Source organism: Camelus dromedarius, unplaced genomic scaffold (genome assembly GCF_036321535.1).
Source record: "Camelus dromedarius isolate mCamDro1 unplaced genomic scaffold, mCamDro1.pat HAP1_SCAFFOLD_43, whole genome shotgun sequence".
Classification (NCBI taxonomy): domain Eukaryota; kingdom Metazoa; phylum Chordata; class Mammalia; order Artiodactyla; family Camelidae; genus Camelus; species Camelus dromedarius.
In genome coordinates this window covers 738,845-756,127 of record NW_026989754.1, presented here as the reverse complement: position 1 = coordinate 756,127, position 17,283 = coordinate 738,845, and the positions used below count along the sequence as shown (strand labels likewise).

The following is a 17,283-nucleotide window of genomic DNA, read 5'->3' as shown; positions in this document are numbered from 1 at the left end:
TGATATATATCTCACCAATGTTTTCCTAGGGCAATACACCCAAGCAACAGAAATAAAATACAAAATAAACAAATGGGACCTAATTACACTTATCAGCTTTTTCACAGCAACAGAAACCATAAGCAAAACAAAAAGACAACCTATGGAATGGGAGAAAATTTTTGCAAAAGATGAGCCTGAACATGGCTTAAATTCTAGACTATATAAATAGTTCATACAACTTAATAAGAAAAAAAAATAAACAACCCAGTCCAAAAATGGGCAGAACAACTAAACAAGCAATTCTCCAATGAAGATATACAAATGGCCAATAGGAATATGAAAAAAAGGTTCAATATTGCTAATTATCAGAGAAATGCAAATCAAAACTACAATAAGTTATCATCTCACACTAGTCAGAATGGCCACCATTCAAACATCCACAAACCACAAATGCTGGAGAGGCTGTGGAGAAAAGGGAACCCTCCTACATTGTTGGTGGGAATGTAGTTTGGTGCAGCCACTGTGGAAAACAGTATGGTGAGTCCTCAAAAGACTAAAAAAAGACTTATCATTTGATCCAGCAATCCCATTCCTGGGCATATATCCAGAGGGAGCCTTAATTCCAAAATATACCTGCACCCCAATGTTCACAGCAGCATTGCTTACAATGGCCAAGACATAGAAACAAACTAAACACCCACAGACAGATGATTGGATAAAGATGTAGAATTTAGATATAGAAGAATATTACTCAGTCATAACAAAGAAGGAAATAATGACATTTACATCAACATGGATGGACCTGGAGATTATCACACTAAAGTGAAATAACTCAGAGAAAGACAAGTATCATATGATATCACTTGTATGTGGAATTTTTAAAAATGATACAAATGAACTTATTTACAAAACAAAAACACACTCACAGACTTAGAAAACTAACAGGAGTTTGGGATTAACAATTACAAACTACTATATGTAAAATAGACAAACAACAAAGATTCACTGCAGAACACAGGGGAAAATATTCAGTATCTTGCAACCTTTAATGGAAAAGAACCTGAAAAAGAATAGACTATGTATATGTACAACTGAATCACTATGCTGTATACTTGAAACTAACAAAACAGCTGTATATCTGAAACTAACAAAACATTGTAAATCAACCACATTTCAATTAAAGAAAAAGATAAGTTCTAAATACCTTTATTCAAAGAAAATCTTCAACTCTTACCTCTTACGGAAAGTAAAATGGGAAGCTTGAGCAGGACCAAATTATACTGAATGAGAGGTTACATACCTTCCCCAGCACGTGGCCCATGCTACACACACATCGTGTTTTCCTTCAGGTAAGAATGGCCCTTACTGCCCAGGGAGCGAGTCCTCCTTAGACAAGGCCTGTGTGGCAGTGGCCTTCTTGTCACCGCTCCATCTCACCAGGAGGCCAGGATTTTCAGAGCGGAGGGAACACATATCTCATACACTTCAGATCTATTTCCTGAGAAAAACTATGGAAAGACCAAATTCACCTGCAGTGCGGGAAACATGAGCAGGACCCCTTAGCAGACCGATAAGCCCGAAGCAAGATGGCCTGATGTTCACATCAGAACCAGAACAACAACCGTCTGGCCCCAGTTAAACGATCACCATCTCCCCTGCAATGAACGGTTGGTACTCAGTGTCAGGGATGATTCTGTTGAGACTTGATAGATCAAAAAAGTCAGACCAGGGAATCCGGACCTGGTGGATGTCCAGGCTCTGCCAATGGTAGAGGCGGCCCCAAGGGGGTATCACCAGCACCGATTCCTCCATTTTCAGCAGGGTCTTCAGGAGGAAGGCGATGTGGATACAGACGCTCCTATGGAGGCTGAAGCCCTCTGGAGGGTTGACGTCACACAGAAGGTACCTGGCAGGGAGCAAAGGAGAGCGGGTCTTCAGGGCCAAGCCTCTGCACAGGAATCCCGGCTTAGATAGAACAGATACAACGGGAATCCCTGCACAGCCCATGGCCTACAATCCAGACACATTCAGCAGCTTCTGGTTTGTATAGTGGAGGCACTGCCCACCCGTCTCCATGTGGCCAATTACTTCGAGTCCGGGAGCACATGCAGAAGACATCTTGGCATCTGTCTAACAACGCTAAGTACCTGACTAGTACCTGAGCACACATTCTCCATGGGCTCTCAAGCTTCTTGGCCTACAGACCCCTGTACACTCTTAATTACTGAGGACTCCAAAAGGCTGCTGTTTATGTGGGTTAAATCTATCAATAGTTCCTGTGTTAGAACTTAAATAAGAACTTTAAAAAATGCTTATGATTTCACTTAAAAATAATAACAACCTACTACATGTTACCATTAATACTCAAGCAAAAAATAAGTATATTTTTCTAAACAAAAATCATTAATGAGAAGAAGAGCAGTGATTTTAATTTCTGCAAAACTCTTTTGGACTGGTGAGTTCTGAATTCTATCTGCCTCTAAATTCCCTGTTTTGTGATATCACAGACCAGGTTTTCCCTGGAAACCCCCACAGGAAACTCGGGAGTGCAAGAGTGTGCAAAAGGCAGGTGACATACCGGCGTTTCTATGAAAATAGTCTTGCATCTCAGGGGCCTCAGACACACTTTGATAACTGCTGCCCTACCCTAGGCGAGACTCTCCTACACAAGAGCCAGGCAAGGGTCCTGGCTTCTTTAATGAGTTATCGCAGCCACACTCCTCCCTTCTCTGTGTTAATGTTCCCACAACCTCCATTACCGCAGATGAAGATGTAATCCTCAACTGGGGCCTCTAATCCCAGAAGACTGCCAACTTTGAGAGGGAAGGCCCATCTACCATCCCTACACCCCGCACAGTCTATTTTGAGTCAAGCCCTAGATAACTGCTAATCGACAATGACCCTTGTCTTATTCCTGAGTTTTACCGAAGGAGCCAACATCTGGATGGAACTGAAATTTCCCTGCAGATAAACAAGGCTGATAAACCACCCCATTCAAACATCTGATTCTGGGGCTCTTCAAAACCCGGATAAGGCCCCGCTTCATAAAAGTCAGGTCCTCCGCCTGCCCTTCCCGGGGGTTCTGGGAGGCCGCGGCCAAGCAGGGCTACCCGGACTCGCGGTCCCAGCCCCAGTGCCCGAGGGGGAGGAAAGCCCGAGGCTGTGCCCCAGCCCTGTCCTCCCCGCCCCAACCCGCTCCCTGGCACCACAGCGCCTCCCCGGCAGCCACACCAACCCGGATCCCACCCCGGTCCATGTCCACTGGCCCCGCCAACGGCGCGGCCGTACGTTTACCGTCTGTGGGACGCCGCCCCAGACAGGATGTCGGCCTCCGACTGACCAGGCAAGAACTAGTCGCCCAGGCGAGCAAGCCGCCAGCCCCAGCAGCAAGCACCGCCATGGTCCCGGGTAGCTGCACACTTCCGGAGCCCGCTGCCCGCCCCAGAAGCTCACACCGGCCCGCGCAGAGCGCGGCGCATGTAGCCATGGCAACGCCGCGGGGCCCTCCTCTAGCGCTTGCGTCTGTGTCCTCCCGAGGCTAGACGTGAGAGGGCAGAAATTGCGGAGCCAATGGGAGCCAGGGCTCGGCCAGGACGGGGGCTGGGGGGAGGCTTATGGGGCAGCTGGGCGGGGCCGGGGCGGGCGGTGCCGAGCAGACGTCCTCACCTGCAGCTGGCGCCGGCCGGATGCTGGGGCGGTGCTGCCACCAGTGGGCGGGGCTGCGGGGCGGTGGGGCAGCGGGGCGGGGGCACCCTCACCTGTCCGTGTGTGTGGCTCAGCCTGGGCTCCGCGGCCTCCCCTTGCACCGGACGTGGACCCAGGCTGCCGTTGGGCAAGATAGAGGACTGAGCCAAGGCACAAACGGCTGGCCAGGTAGGGCACCTGAAGTGCAGATCCTCCAGGCCCGCTGCCGGCCTTGAATTCACGCTGCTGGGCAGTTTCCAAGGAGACGGGATCTGTCCTAAGAGGGGAGATAGGGCAGGGGTGCCAGATGCCGGGTTAGGTGCAGTCTTACAGGCTAGCCACGGTGAGAGTGTTCAGAAAAGCCCCTGTGTTGGCGGGGCTAGGAATTTGGGGTATGGGGTGGGGATTGTGTGTGCCATGCTCTGTGGTCTCCCCAAGAACTCTCACCCCCAAGCAAGGGACCCTGCTCCCTCCACCATTCACTGCACCCCCTGCCTTCCCCAGCACCACTACCCCTGCCCCCGGAGTGTCCCATGACCTCTCCCCACACCGGGCACCGTCCCTGTTACAGGTACTGAGGTCCTGGTGGTTCCAGCCCGAGGGTGGGGGCTGTATCTGACCAGTTAGGATGCCTGGAGCTTTGTATGAAACCTCAGAGCATAATGCAGACGTGCACAGAGGCCCCTCAAACAGGATTCCCTGCATGGCCCTCCCACCACGGACCCACAGCGCAGCTGCCACATCAGGCCAAGCCTGCTGGAAGACCGCTGGTCCCTCTCATCCTGTTCCTGATCAAGAGTGCACCGGCCACACTGCTGGGTATTTAGGGGGCCTTAGAAGAGCAGCTGGTATTTTCATGGGCAAATATTTGCTCTTTTGGGAAGATTTCAGTGCAAAGGGATGTAGGATATGCTTTTTCTGTTGCCCTGAAACTGGTGACTAGGATGCAAACTTAAGTCAAAACAGGTTTTAGAGAGAGCTGCAAAATATCTAACCCAAAGATCACTGTTCCCCAGCAAAGGCAACACCACCTGGCCGGTGGGGTCCTGGTCCCTCATTCTGGAGGTTGGGGTTTGCACCCTCCAGCTGGGACAGAGCCCGAAACAGCTCTGAACACGCTCCAACAGGCTTTCCCAGCAAAAACGGCCTTTATTTTGAATCTGGGTGAAGGAACCAGCTGAGACATCTGAGTAAATCTTCCTGGGTGTAACCAGGCCTTTTATGCTGAATGAAAGAGCGGCTCTCCACATGCTAACTTCTTAGAACTGAATGTGTGTCAAAACCTTCATGCATGTAGCATGTTGGGAACAGCGTTTCATGGTGAGGGGAACTATAAAACTTACATGTGTATGGGGAAGCCCTCACTCCAACCGGCTTTTCCTGCGCACACTGCCTTTATTTCGAAATTGGCTGTTGCTGAGAAATCTTGGTAAGCTTTCCTAGGTGTAACCATGCCCATTATGCTGGACGAAAGAGCGGCTCTACACTTGTTCACATCTCAGAAATGAATGTGTGTTGAAGCCGTCATTCATGTAGCGTGTTGGGAACAGTTTCGTGGTGAGAAGAACTATGTAAATTACATGTCTATGATGAAGCAATTGCTCGAAATGGGTATTCCAGCGCATACTGCCTTTATTTCAAAACTGGCTTCTCAGAAGACCTGTGGTCTCCACTGCAGGTCTGTCTCCAAGCTCTGGGCCAGCATGGTGACTCTGCTCCCCCTGTCTATTCTGGGAGGTCTAGGGGTCCTCCATGGCCCTTCCACCATTGTTTCTTTTGGAAACACCCCACAGATGAAATGGGCCTGAGAACAGGAGAGCTGGATGCCAGCAGCCACTGCCCAGTTTGTGGCTCCTAGGAGGGGCATCTCCTCTCTGTGGGCTCTGATCTCCCCTACCCTCTCCCCTACCCCCACCCCTCTCCTCCTGCATTTCCCGATTGATCCCTGGATAATGGTCCATACCAGGAATGACCTGGGAGAGGTTTTATGAGTCCTTAAGGGAAAAAAAAAGAAATCTTTAAACAAATTACTGAAAGTAACTTCCAGCTTTCCCGGGAAAGCCCTCTTTCCAATGTTTAAGGCTAGTTGACAGGGTGTCAAATTGCCTAACCACTCACATCTGAGCAACTGCTAACTCTTTCCAGTTCCCCGCAGCATCCACCTCTGGCAGCTTGGCCACAAGAGGGCAAGAAAGCTCTTTCCCCATGCCAGCTCCAGCGTGGCTTTGGAGGCAGTGGAGGCTGAGAGAAAGGGCCCCGCCCTGAAGTTTGGGGGCCTCCAGCCACAGCCAGAGGAGCAGGAGTTTTCAGAGTGCCCCAGGAGGGAAACCAGGCAAGGCTGCCTGGCCCAAGTCTTCCCTGCCCAGAGAGCCCCATGAACTGCTTTGGGCCCCACTCCCCATTTGGGCCCCCTGCAAAAAGGTACCACGGGATCCACACCTGAGAAGGCAGAAGGATGGCCCTTTGGCCTGGGGTCCCAGCAGGTGTGTCCTGTGATACCTGTGGCCACATATCTTCCTTGTCTCTCCAGGTCAGTGAAGGGTCTGTGCTGGGCACCTTGGTGCTCAGGAACATGGGAACAACTCTAAACTCAGAAGGACAGAGAGACTCTGCCTGGAAGCAAGGATTCCAGGGAGACGCCTTGCCCAGAACTGGGGAACTGTGTGCTGAGTAGACTCCTGGAGGCAATGTGGGGCTGTGGGGTCCTCATCAGAGAAGGGAGCAGGTGTGCTTTCCGGGGGTGGAGCCCTGCTTTGTCCAGTCATGTCCTTGTGTAAGACTCATTTACAAACACCTTCCAGTCCACCTAGGGGTGGCCTCAGAGTTGGGGGTAGAGGAGGAGAGTGAAGGGTGCAGACTTAGGGCCCCCTGACCCACCCAGGGAGCCAAGGGTCAGTGGGAACATCGTGGGAGTCTAGTGCAGGGGTGGAGGACGAGAACTAAGAACATGCCAAGTCATGCAATAAAGTGACCTGTGATCACGAGACACAGGTGGCTGTACACCAAAGGAGGGAGATAGAAATTTAGACCCAAGCTCTGAGAACCTTGAGAGGGGCTGGAGGGTCCCAGGAGCCCTGAGGAACAGCTCTTCTAGGGGCACAGATATCCCAATAAACACATTTCTCATGGATGCTTTTTGGGGTGCAGAGTGAGTTACCAGGATCCTAAAACTAGTATGGAATCCCACCCCCTTGTTCATCACGATTCCTGGCAATAAATTGCTGTCATTTGTTCCTGGACATGCACAGGGGAGGTGACTGCTGTGGTGGTCACTGCAGGACTAGAATCTTCTGGTGTGGGCTCTGTGACCACAGAAACCCAGGGGGATTTCTTAACGGGAGCACCTGGAGTCCATGCCTTCAAGGACCACCCTCATGGGATGGCCAATGATCCCGTGGTACCCAGGTCACCAAGTGACGAATTTGTGAGGTTGCCTGGGGTAACCTGGGGACATGTAGGTTTCTGTGGTCAGCACGTGGGCCCAGCACTGCGGGATGGTCTGCACAAAGAGGGGCCTGCCCTCCTGATGATGGCTTCTAACACCTGCAGGGAAACTGCTCCCTGGGCGCCTGGAGGTCCATATTGAGAGCGTCCTGCCAGCCATGAGAGATCACCTTCCCCTGATGCAGAGGCAGACCTCTCCCCCTTGAGGCCCAGTGGACACCTGGCTCAGGTCCCAACTGTGTGCCCTGGACACACAGAGCCCCAGATCTCTGGCACAGACTGGGGTGTGGTTGTGTCGGGGCAGAAAAGGCCCAGGTAAGGGGCTCATTCAGGGACAGAGGCCACTCTGCAGGGATACTGGACCTGGCAGCAATACACTGCTTCAGAACTTACCTGGGCTGGGTTTCCAAGCTGTGGGATGGAAGGGCCTCTCCTTCCTGCGGTGCAGTGGGGGGAACTAGATCCATCGTCAATATCAGCCCTGAAAATGGAGGCTGCACTACATCCATTCCTGGAAAGAAAAATCAGGCCCCTCCAGTCCAGGTGACTCAGAAAGTCATTCAGCAATGTTCGGGGCCCCCAGTTTAGGCTTTGAATTAGAGCTGAGCGGCTCAGGAGGCCAGATCCCTGTCCGTGGCTCCAGGAGTAGGCTTTCTGCTTGGGGACAGGATCCTCACAAACACCTGTGTCTTTGTGGGACTTTCCCCTCTGACCAGCTGGGAGGCAGGGTGCAGTTGTGGGAAATGGTGTTTCCATGAGCAGAGGGCCACCAAGTGGTGGGGGCACAGGAGACTGTGAGAATGAGTCCCGCAAAATTTCTGGAATCAAAAAACTGGCAAATGTGAAAAAGTGCATAATTTGTTTTATCGAACAGGCTGCTTATGTACGTTTGGAGGGCCAGGTTCAAAGACTCTGCATCCATCCAGGACAATAGCATCAAGAGAAGAACAGACAGAGCAGAAGGAGATCTGGGGTTTCCCCCAGGAATGAGGTGGAACAGGGATTTCTGCAGATTTGCAAGGCGTCCCCTACCACTGAGCATGGGGTTACAACCCCACGTGACTACCGTCGTGTTTGGCTTGGGCTCTGGATCTGGCCTGCTCATTTATTCTTCCAGCTGAGTTCCAGAAACTCAGAGGGTGGACTTTGAGGGGCTGCGTTTGGAACCTAGTGAGGAGCTGGATGGTCCTTTATATTGAGTCCCTTCAGCCTAATCACCGTAGCTGAATCCCAACACCCCCCAGGCACCCAGGGTGGCTGTGGAGGGAGAGAAAGCCTGGCAGGCGACCTAGGGGTCCCACTGCTCTGTCCCTCCCTTGTCTTCATTCCCTTTCACCCCAGAAGGTGTGATTGTCTCGTGTCATGGTGGCCGCCGTAGTGTCCCTCCCAGCAATCTCTCTTCTCCATCAGGTGGGGTTCCCAACCCCACTCAGCCTTCTCTCTGCATGGATGCTGAAGGACCAGGACCACCTGAATTTCTGAGCTTGAGCAGTAAGGTGGAAAAAAAGAAACCAATGGAAACAAAGAAACAAGTTATTGTGGCAAAACTGCCCACCACAGAGAAGCTGCCCTGAGTGGAAGGGAGGGTGTGGGCATGCCCATTTGTTTCCTGTCTCCCAGTGCTCTTAGCTTTCTTATTGCAGACCTGCATGGTTACAACAAAATGATCTGCAAAACTGAAAATATTTACTCTCTCGCTTTTACAGAAAAGGCTGGTCAGCCTCTGGTCCGGTACCAGGCAAGTGATTGGAGTCCCTTTCCAGTTTGGAAACATCTGGGCAGGCCCAGGTTTGCAAAAGTCTTTAAGAGTAGTTACGGAGTTTTGCTTCTAAAATTCTTTACGGCTGTATATACTTCTGAGATGCGGTTGTGCTGTGTAATTCTGAGCCGGGATTTTCTCAAACTGTTTCTCACTTCTTATACCAGACATTCCTAAATTCCAAGGGGAACTGTATATTAAGGAAGCCATGGAATTTAGGAAAAGGATACAGATCTCATTTCCTTTTAAGCATCAGTGTACCTCCATCATGGCAGTATTGGTTATGAGTTATTGATAGGGGAATTAAATAGTAACCAGATTAATAGAAAATAGGGGATTTTAGGTACACAGGTTCATCTTTTCAACATTTTTTGTAATATTTGCAGTTTAAGATGGCCATTCCTGAGAAACAGGTAGCCTCTTAGAATGAAATAGCATTTCCTCTGAACCATACTTAATTTTTATTTCGTAGACAGCAGGAAGGGTAATCACACATCACACATTTGGGGACGTCAAAGAGAAAATGTAACTTTCTGGGAGCGCACTCCCCCATCTCCCCCTGCTCTTTTCACTGTCCCATTCTCCCTGGAAGGCTCTTTCTTATCTTCTTCTCATGGCTCCAGTAACTCTTTCTTCCTCCTCATCCCTCAGCTGATAAGGTTACTTTTCTACTTTGAACAAGCAAACAAGCCAACAGAAGAGAAGTTTCACAAGCAACTCCCAGCACATCCGCTCACCTAGTGTTGTCTGTGACCTCACTCTCGGTGCCCCACCTCTTATTACAGGTAACATCGAAAGCCAATTCCTCGAAAAGTCCCCAGGGCCCCATCCCTCCCATCTTCTCTGGGTTGTCACTCCCAAAACCATCCTCTCTTTCACTACCTCATCTATTTTGTTCTCCTGCTAGTTGGCTCCCATCAGTATATAAACGTCCATCTTCTTAAAAGAAACAAACAGCACTCCTTGACCCTAATTCACCCCCACCAATTGCCACCCTGTGTCTTTGCAGCAAATATTTAAGGAGTTGTTTAAACTCACTGTCTGCATCTTCTCTTGAGCCATCCCCTTTTACACCCACTCTGGCTCTTCCCCTGATCCCTCGCTCTATGGAAACTGCTCTGTCAAGGCCATCAGTGACCACACGTTGCTAAATATAGTGGTCAATTTTCAGTCCTCATCATGAGTAGACCCTCGGCAGCATTTGACCCAGCTCTTCCATCCCTCCTCCCCCGTGTTCCTGCTTCACTTAAACTCCAGCCCATCGCTCAGTCTGTTTTCTGCTTTTGGTCTACTGGCTGGTCCTTTGCCAATGTCTCCTCTTTTTCCCAAACATACACTGTGGGTGTGCCCCAGGGTTGGCTCCTGGGCCTCTCATCTCTCTCTCTGCTATTCCTTTGGTGGAAGCAACCCAGCCTTGGAAAGTGGCATGCCATCAATTTCTCGATTTCTCCAAAACTCCCTGATTTGCCCTTTCCATCTGGACCTTTATCCCTGAGACTCACATTCTTTTTCTTTCATTAATCTTGCTTTCACATTCATACATATGTTCTACTATGTAATTACTTTTCCAAATTTTGTATCAGTAAATATATATATCATGTAAAATGCTCAAATCTGTATTATTTCCACTAAGATGCTTATTCTAACTTAGAACCTTTCTGCATTTCTGTATTTATGTGGAAAAAGCGAATAGCATTTCTACAAGCCTCATAGTTAAACAGTGTGTTTGTTTGGGGCTATTATGTAACATGAAATAATGATACATTAACATAGTCCTTTTTCATTTATTTTTATGTAACACCAAGATGAGGTTTTTTCACTGAACACTGGTTTTATTGAAATTTTACCTACGTTATGGACAGTCAGTTTATGTGAAAGCCCTCATTTCTCCCCTTTCTGATATATTTTCCATTTGGCTATATATAACATATACCTTGGCATGAAACAAACTTCCCAAATCATTCACATAATACAATTAATACATTTAAATTATATTTTTTAAATGTTAAAAAGAAAAAGAAAACAGACTCCTCTACCTATTAGGCATTTCTGTGGCAATATGTAATACACACCTTAACCATGACATTGAAGAACTGAGCTGATACCAGCCCCTTTCCACCTGCTCAGCCCCACCTTGTCCCATCCCTTGTGGATGGAGAGGACATCCCTCCCATTGTCCAGGTCCAGATGTTGGAACAATGTTCTTTCTGTCTTTCTCTTACACACACAGACAGCAAATCCAGCTTGTTAGAAAATTCTGGGTATTCTGTCTTCATTATCCACCTGCTCCCTGCTCCCCGCCCTCCTAAGAGCCACCTTCAGCCCTTCCTGGACACCAATAGCCTCCTGTTTCCATCTTTGCTTTCCTACAATCTCTCATCCACACAGAGTCAGAGGGAGCCTGCAAAACATACATTGATGGGGTGGGTTTAGTTCAGTGGTAGGGCGCATGCTTAGCATGCAAGAGATCCTGGGTTCAAAAATGATTATAAATCAATAAAAAATGTTAAAAAAAAAAGAGATCCTGGGTTCAATCCCCAGCACCTTCATTAAAATAAATAAATTACCTCCCACAAAAAAACACAAACACAAAAGCTTAAGTTGGACTATATCACCCCTCCCCTCAAAACTCACTAAACGGGTCATCATTTCATTAGGAGCCAAAGTCATCACAAAGGCCTCAGGACCCGGCGTGCTCTGCCTCTCTGCCCACACTCTCCCCCTCACTCAGGGGGCCTCTGACTCCGGCTCTTCCTTCTTCCTCCGGATCTATTCTGCTTCAAGTTCATTACTCCGTGAGATCTGCCAGGATTGCCTTATTCCCTCCTGCCTGCCTCCCACCCCACCGCCATCACCGGAGTTTGCTCATATCACTCTTTTTTTTTTTTTAATTTTTCCAAGCTCTTACTACCCCCAACATGCTGCCTGTTTCCTCTACTAAAACTCTGAGCCCCCAGTGATGGGGAGTCATGTCTATTTTGTTGACTGATAAAGCCCGAGAACCTTGTGAATTGGTCTAGTTAGGAGATTCCCGTACGTAGTAGGAGCTTATACACATTTGCTGAATGACTGTAGATGCCCTGGTCCAATCCGATGGAGCACTTCTGTGTCCTGCTCAAAGAATAACTGTCCTTTCCACCTGAGAGGGGGTGACAACTTCCTTGGTGATCAAAGGCAACATCTTTTTGCTTTATGCTGTTAACCTTAGGCGGGGAGACTGGGGGATCTTCATATATATTTTTAAATTTGGTTCACTCTGCAGTTTGTCTTTGGTCTCTGTATAATTTTGAAAAACTCTTTATGAGTGATCATTCTTCCATCAGATTGAACAGGGTCCAGGGGGAAGGACCAAGCCTGTCCCATCGGCCATCCTATGTGTCATGTCCTGGGACCCAGTGGATGCTCAGCACGTAAGTGAACAGACTGGAGTGAGTGAAGAAATGGGAGCATCTCCTTATTGTGGTGGCTGCTCTCTGTCAGATGCCTTGAGATTTGAGGAAGGGTTTACAAGTGCGGAGAGGGGAGATCAGGTCCTCTGTGCTCTTCCTGAGTGCCCTGGCTTTACCCATTCCCCCAGCCCACTCTGGGCAGCCAAGTTGAGGAGCTGGGCCACCGGAGGTTGTGCTGATCAATAATCCACCTTCACCCCAAGTCCGGGGGGTAGGGACCCCTGGTTGTAGTCTCTGGAGTCAGGTCCTTGGAGGAATTCCTCACTGAACTATGTTTTGGACCTTTTATTTTTCTCTATAACCTCCAGCTGAAGAAGATTGTCTTAGACACATGGAAGCTGAGGACGCCTACTGTCCCCTCGGAACCCAGGTGGGGCTGGGAGTCTGCTGTTTGTATAGCCGGTGGGCTCGTGTTGCTTTGGGCATCCCTGTGTCTGAATTCCTGCAGTACACTCGGTGGTAAGGAAGGGGTGCCTGGCAGGGAGGGAAGTGGGTCGGGAGACTGCACAGCTGGGGAGATGTTAACCTGGGGTGTGCAGGAGCCTGCTGATGCATGGCATCTCGGTTCAGGGAACTCTTCACGCTCAGAGGGGTTCCCACTCCCGCAGGGGCCATTTGATCAGGGTGCTGGGCTGTCAGGGGACCGCAGGGGTCCCAGTGAGGATTACAGTGCCTTCAGGCAATGGGAAATGAGGGGTCCAGCGGCACTTGAATTAACTGTGCACCCAAACCCAGCCCCCACCTCTTTCAGCCTTTATCCTTATCTGCAAAACTGGAATTTTATTAACCATCCCGCGGGGTCGTTGATGGGCTAGGACAGACTAGACAGTCAAGAGCTGGAATTCCTCTGTCCCCTGATTGTTTTCCTTCTTTCTGACTATTTGCTCTCACAAGCTCAGTCTCTCTGTCTCTCTCTCTTTCACTTCTAACTTTCTCTCATGCTCTGGTTTCATTTGACTTCCAACCACCGCCCCTCGCCAATCCCCAGATGAGTGAACTTGATTTCTGTGTGTCAGTTCCAAATTCCCAGGAAAGATGCTCTGTCTCCCTCTGGATCTGTTGTCCAACCCATCAGTTGTGGCCAGATGAGGGAGTCCCTCTGGGACCAGTGGAGGGTCTCCGCCCAGCCCCCCAGCCACCACTTTGGGAGCACATATCTCTCCAAGGAGGAGGTACTGGCTGTGACCTTGTGTCAGTCAGTATGAATTTATGTCTCCTCTTGCCCCTCCTTCATCCTCCTAAACAAAGATGAAAATTAAACACTCCCGGGATTTGTGTCATGGAACACGCAGAGTGGGGGCTAAGGGGGCTGGAATCTCTGCTGCATTTAAGGGACTACAGTGAATCCCCAATGAGAGCCTGCAAAGGGAACACCACCACCCCCACCTGGCACTTATGGTGCTGAGTCTGAGTGATGTTGAGCTAGGCTTCTGACCACAGCTCAGGGGTCTGGTCTGACCAGTTAGCCTTTGAAACCAACCAGCTTTGGATTCCTCAATCCCTCCCTGAGGTTTTACCTGAACCACCAGCTTCTGCATCTCTGAAGACAGATGATGAGGACCCTTCACGTAAGCCGTTCGCACAGCCCTGTGCAGGCCTTTGTGCTGCACGGTCTGCCCGGCGAGATAACTGAGGTTGGTATTTTACTGATGTTAGAAATAGTCTGGTTTCCCTATGTACTGTTTCACTGAACAAGCAACAGAAGCCACCTCTCGCTGATAAAAGCAAAAAGGGACTTAATGAGAAGATGCTGGGAGGGTGTATGGATTGGCCAGGACCGGAGCCAACCCAGGAGCTGTAGGAGGTGTTAGGGAGCCCCAGGCACCAGGCCGGGCTGGGTGCTACCGGGCCCCCTGCCACCCCAGAAGGGACCCCTCTCCACCCGACCCTCCACCTCACTCACTGCAGGTTCATATCCCGGCAGGGCCAGGTCACACTGAAGCCACCAGCACACACCTCAATGGGGGAGTTGACACCGTCTCAGCTGAGGGCGTGCCCGGTGTGGGGAGAGGCCCAGTTAGAAGAAGGCGGTTCCCCTACTATTCCGAGTTAAGGTGCAAGTCAGTGCCCATCACTCAGGAGAGCCAGGCTGGACGGACCTCATTGCGGTGACTAGGCCGTCTGAGTTCACTTAATACTTTCTATGTTTGAAGGCCCTGGAGGGAGAAAAAGTGAAGTTTCTAGAACTTATTTTGTGTTTCCCATGTACCAGGTGCGGTAAGCAAGCCACTTCAGACAAGACCCAGAGCAACCACGTTAATAGGCCACGGAGCAAGTAGTGCAGTCAGGCCTCTGTGGACCCGAAACCCGTGTCCCCATCAGCTCAGTAGTTACCAGTGGAAACTGGGGGGATTTATGGGACTGTGTGCTCCTGTAGGGGCTGGGATGTGTGTGTTTAAATCCACATCTTCAGAAACTCGGCTAGAACCACAGAAACTTATTGCACGGAGGCAGAGGAGGGGAGGATTCCAGCCTTTGTTCCAGCTCGTGTGGAGCTCAGAAATTTCTCCTTCTGTCCTGAAAACAACACCAGAGCTGAGGGAGCTGCAATCCCACTGTACTTCTTAGATCCCAGAAAAATGAGGGGAAAATCTGCTCCCAACACAGAGAGGCAGCCAGGCAGGCTTGGCGAGTCACAGCTCCCAGGGCAGAACCCGCTTTTGTAACAACCCCCAGGGCAGGCAGATTTAACAGGTCCCTGAGGCCAGTGGAAATCTCAGCGTGGGGAAGTCCGAGTGTGACAACTCCAGGGGGCCAGTCAGAGGGGCCCCCTGCTCTTTTTCATGCATTTTACCTCCAGGACCGTGTCCTGTTCTCAGAATGAAGGCCTCAGAGGATAACTCCTCATGCTTCCTGCCTGGAAAGGAGAAAATAACTCTATTGAAATATACCCAAAACATTCTGTTTCATTTGGGGAAGTTGTTTTTTGTTTGTTTGTTTTTTTAATGAGAAATTATTTTACCAGAGCCTAACCAACCTGGGAGAAGGGAAATCCCTTCTGTCTCACCCAAATTGGGGTGGGGGGAAAGAGACACACTTGTGGAGGTCACAGCTCAGGGCATAGGCTCAATGAGAACTAATCACAGGACTACAGATGCCCTGCTCTGTCCTGCTCCCCCAACACCTTACCTCCATGTCAGTAGGGCCCCTGTGTAATAACAGGAATAAAACTAAAAGAAGTAAATGTCTCAGGAGTGTCAAGGGAAAACCCAAAGACAGTGGGGAGATGAAAACAAGGACACACAGGCTGTTTTAGCCTCTCATACCAATAGCTGTAGCAAACTACACACAGCCCATCCCAGTAGATAAACAGAAAACCTCACAGAAGAAATTATTTATTTTGGTTCTCTTACCCAGTGCATTCCATGGTGCATCCTCGCCTAGAATTGAGTGGAAGCAAGTCCATCTCAGAAGGGACATAACTGAAGAGGGATGGCTTTCCAGACTCTGATGGGCAGCGAGAGCTGCAGCCTGGGTGAGAGCATGGTGAGGGGTGGGGTAGGGGGTGGGCTGCCTTCTTCCCCAAATAAGGAAACTTCCTGAGGCCAGCACAGGAGGGAGGGCCATGGGGTGGAAGCAGCCAGACTTCTTCCTGAGAACTGATGGGATGCCTCAAAGGGACCATTCAGGTACCAAAACTGGGCCGTGAGTGTGGGAGCCAGTCGGTCTGACTCAGAGCCCAGGACTGAGGTGGGCGTACAGCAGGCCGGTCTTACTTGGCTGGATCCATTTCACTTCTCCGAAGCCCTGTGTAAAACATGAAGCGTGGACGGCCTGTTGAGCACAGCTCTGCCCTCAAGACCTGTTTCAACTCCTCTCTTCCCGGAAAACAGCATCTCTGAGCCCGCCCTTGGTGACCTCAGAGAGATCACCCTAGTGGCCCAGGCTAGTGACCGGGAACATGTACCTTCCTGCAGCCAACCCCAGACGTCCACTGATGCATCATATACTGGCAAAGATGTGAGTTCCTGTGCATTGGTCTAACAGCAGAGACTCTGCCACAGGCCCAAGAGGTGGTGTGTGGGACATGCAGAGGTGCAGGAGTGTAGGCAGTGCAAAAGTGTAACTGGTGACAGGGGTGCAGGGGCTGTGGAGGGCGCAGGCAGTTCAGGGGATGCGGGGGTGCAGGGGTGCAGAAGTGCAGGCAGTGCAGAAGTGCAGATAGTGGCAGGGGTGCAGAGGTGCGGGGAGTGTAGGGATGCAGGGAGGTGCTCAGGCACGTGGCCAGGATTAGAAGGCAAGTGCACATCCTCGCAGTCAGCCTGACCCCGGGAGGCTAGTCCAATCGTTTGGGGCGGCGGAGGCGGCGGTGCGTGGGAGGCTGCCCGGGCAAGCCGGTCGATTTCTTCTCTTCCCTGCAGCCTGGCCTAGGGGGGCCTTGGCCGCTGGAGATTCGCCAGATGTTGGACTCCAGGTAAGCTTGCTCCTGGGAGGTGGGGCGGTTAGGTCAGGGGGCAGCGGCAGCGACAGGGGGGCGGAGCGCGGCTGCCTCTGGCGAACTGTTGGAATAGCTGCCTTCTCCCGGCTGCCGGGCCTGGGAGCGGCCTCTGCTGCCCCTGGTCACCGTACACGCCTGTCCCGCTCAGCTTGCTGAGTGGGGACGGTGCCATTAATGTGCGGGGCCCACGGGGTTAGGGGGGCTGCCGCGCGGAAGCCGGTCAGTTCGCTCAGCTCTCCCCCGCGGCGGAGCCAGTGGCAGCTTCTGCTGCCGTAGAGGCGGGACGCCGGTCTCCAGGTGAGCTTGCCCCTGGGAGGCGGCGGCGGCGGCTGCAGGGGGAGGGGGTCCGTTCCAGGGAGCTGCTCCATTTCTTCTGTCCCGCGCGGCCTGGCCTGAGGGCGACCTCTGCCGCCAGAGATTTGCCTGCGGTCCGACTCCAGGTGAGGTTGCACCTGGGAGATGGGTGCGGTGCAGTCAGGGGGCTGGTAAGGTGGTGGCTGCGGGGATAGGGAGGCTGCCCCGGGGGA

The 17,283-nt window shown here is 51.0% G+C and overlaps 1 long non-coding RNA gene and 1 other non-coding gene across 2 annotated transcripts; one reads left to right on the top strand and one right to left on the bottom strand.

The window, feature by feature from the left end:
- Positions 1-831: 831 nt before the first annotated feature.
- LOC105085192 (uncharacterized) lies at positions 832-3,590 on the bottom strand. Its single transcript, XR_010379704.1, has 2 exons — positions 3,277-3,590; positions 832-1,888 (listed from the first exon to the last, which is right to left on the bottom strand). It is a non-coding gene; the product is annotated as an uncharacterized LOC105085192 (transcript).
- A 149-nt stretch (positions 3,591-3,739) lies between these two features.
- LOC135320532 (uncharacterized) lies at positions 3,740-17,132 on the top strand. Its single transcript, XR_010379705.1, has 10 exons — positions 3,740-3,855; positions 7,216-7,425; positions 7,985-8,898; positions 9,521-9,654; positions 12,193-12,279; positions 12,627-12,777; positions 13,829-13,952; positions 15,676-15,793; positions 16,064-16,278; positions 16,680-17,132. It is a non-coding gene; the product is annotated as an uncharacterized LOC135320532 (long non-coding RNA).
- The last annotated feature ends 151 nt before the right edge of the window (positions 17,133-17,283 follow it).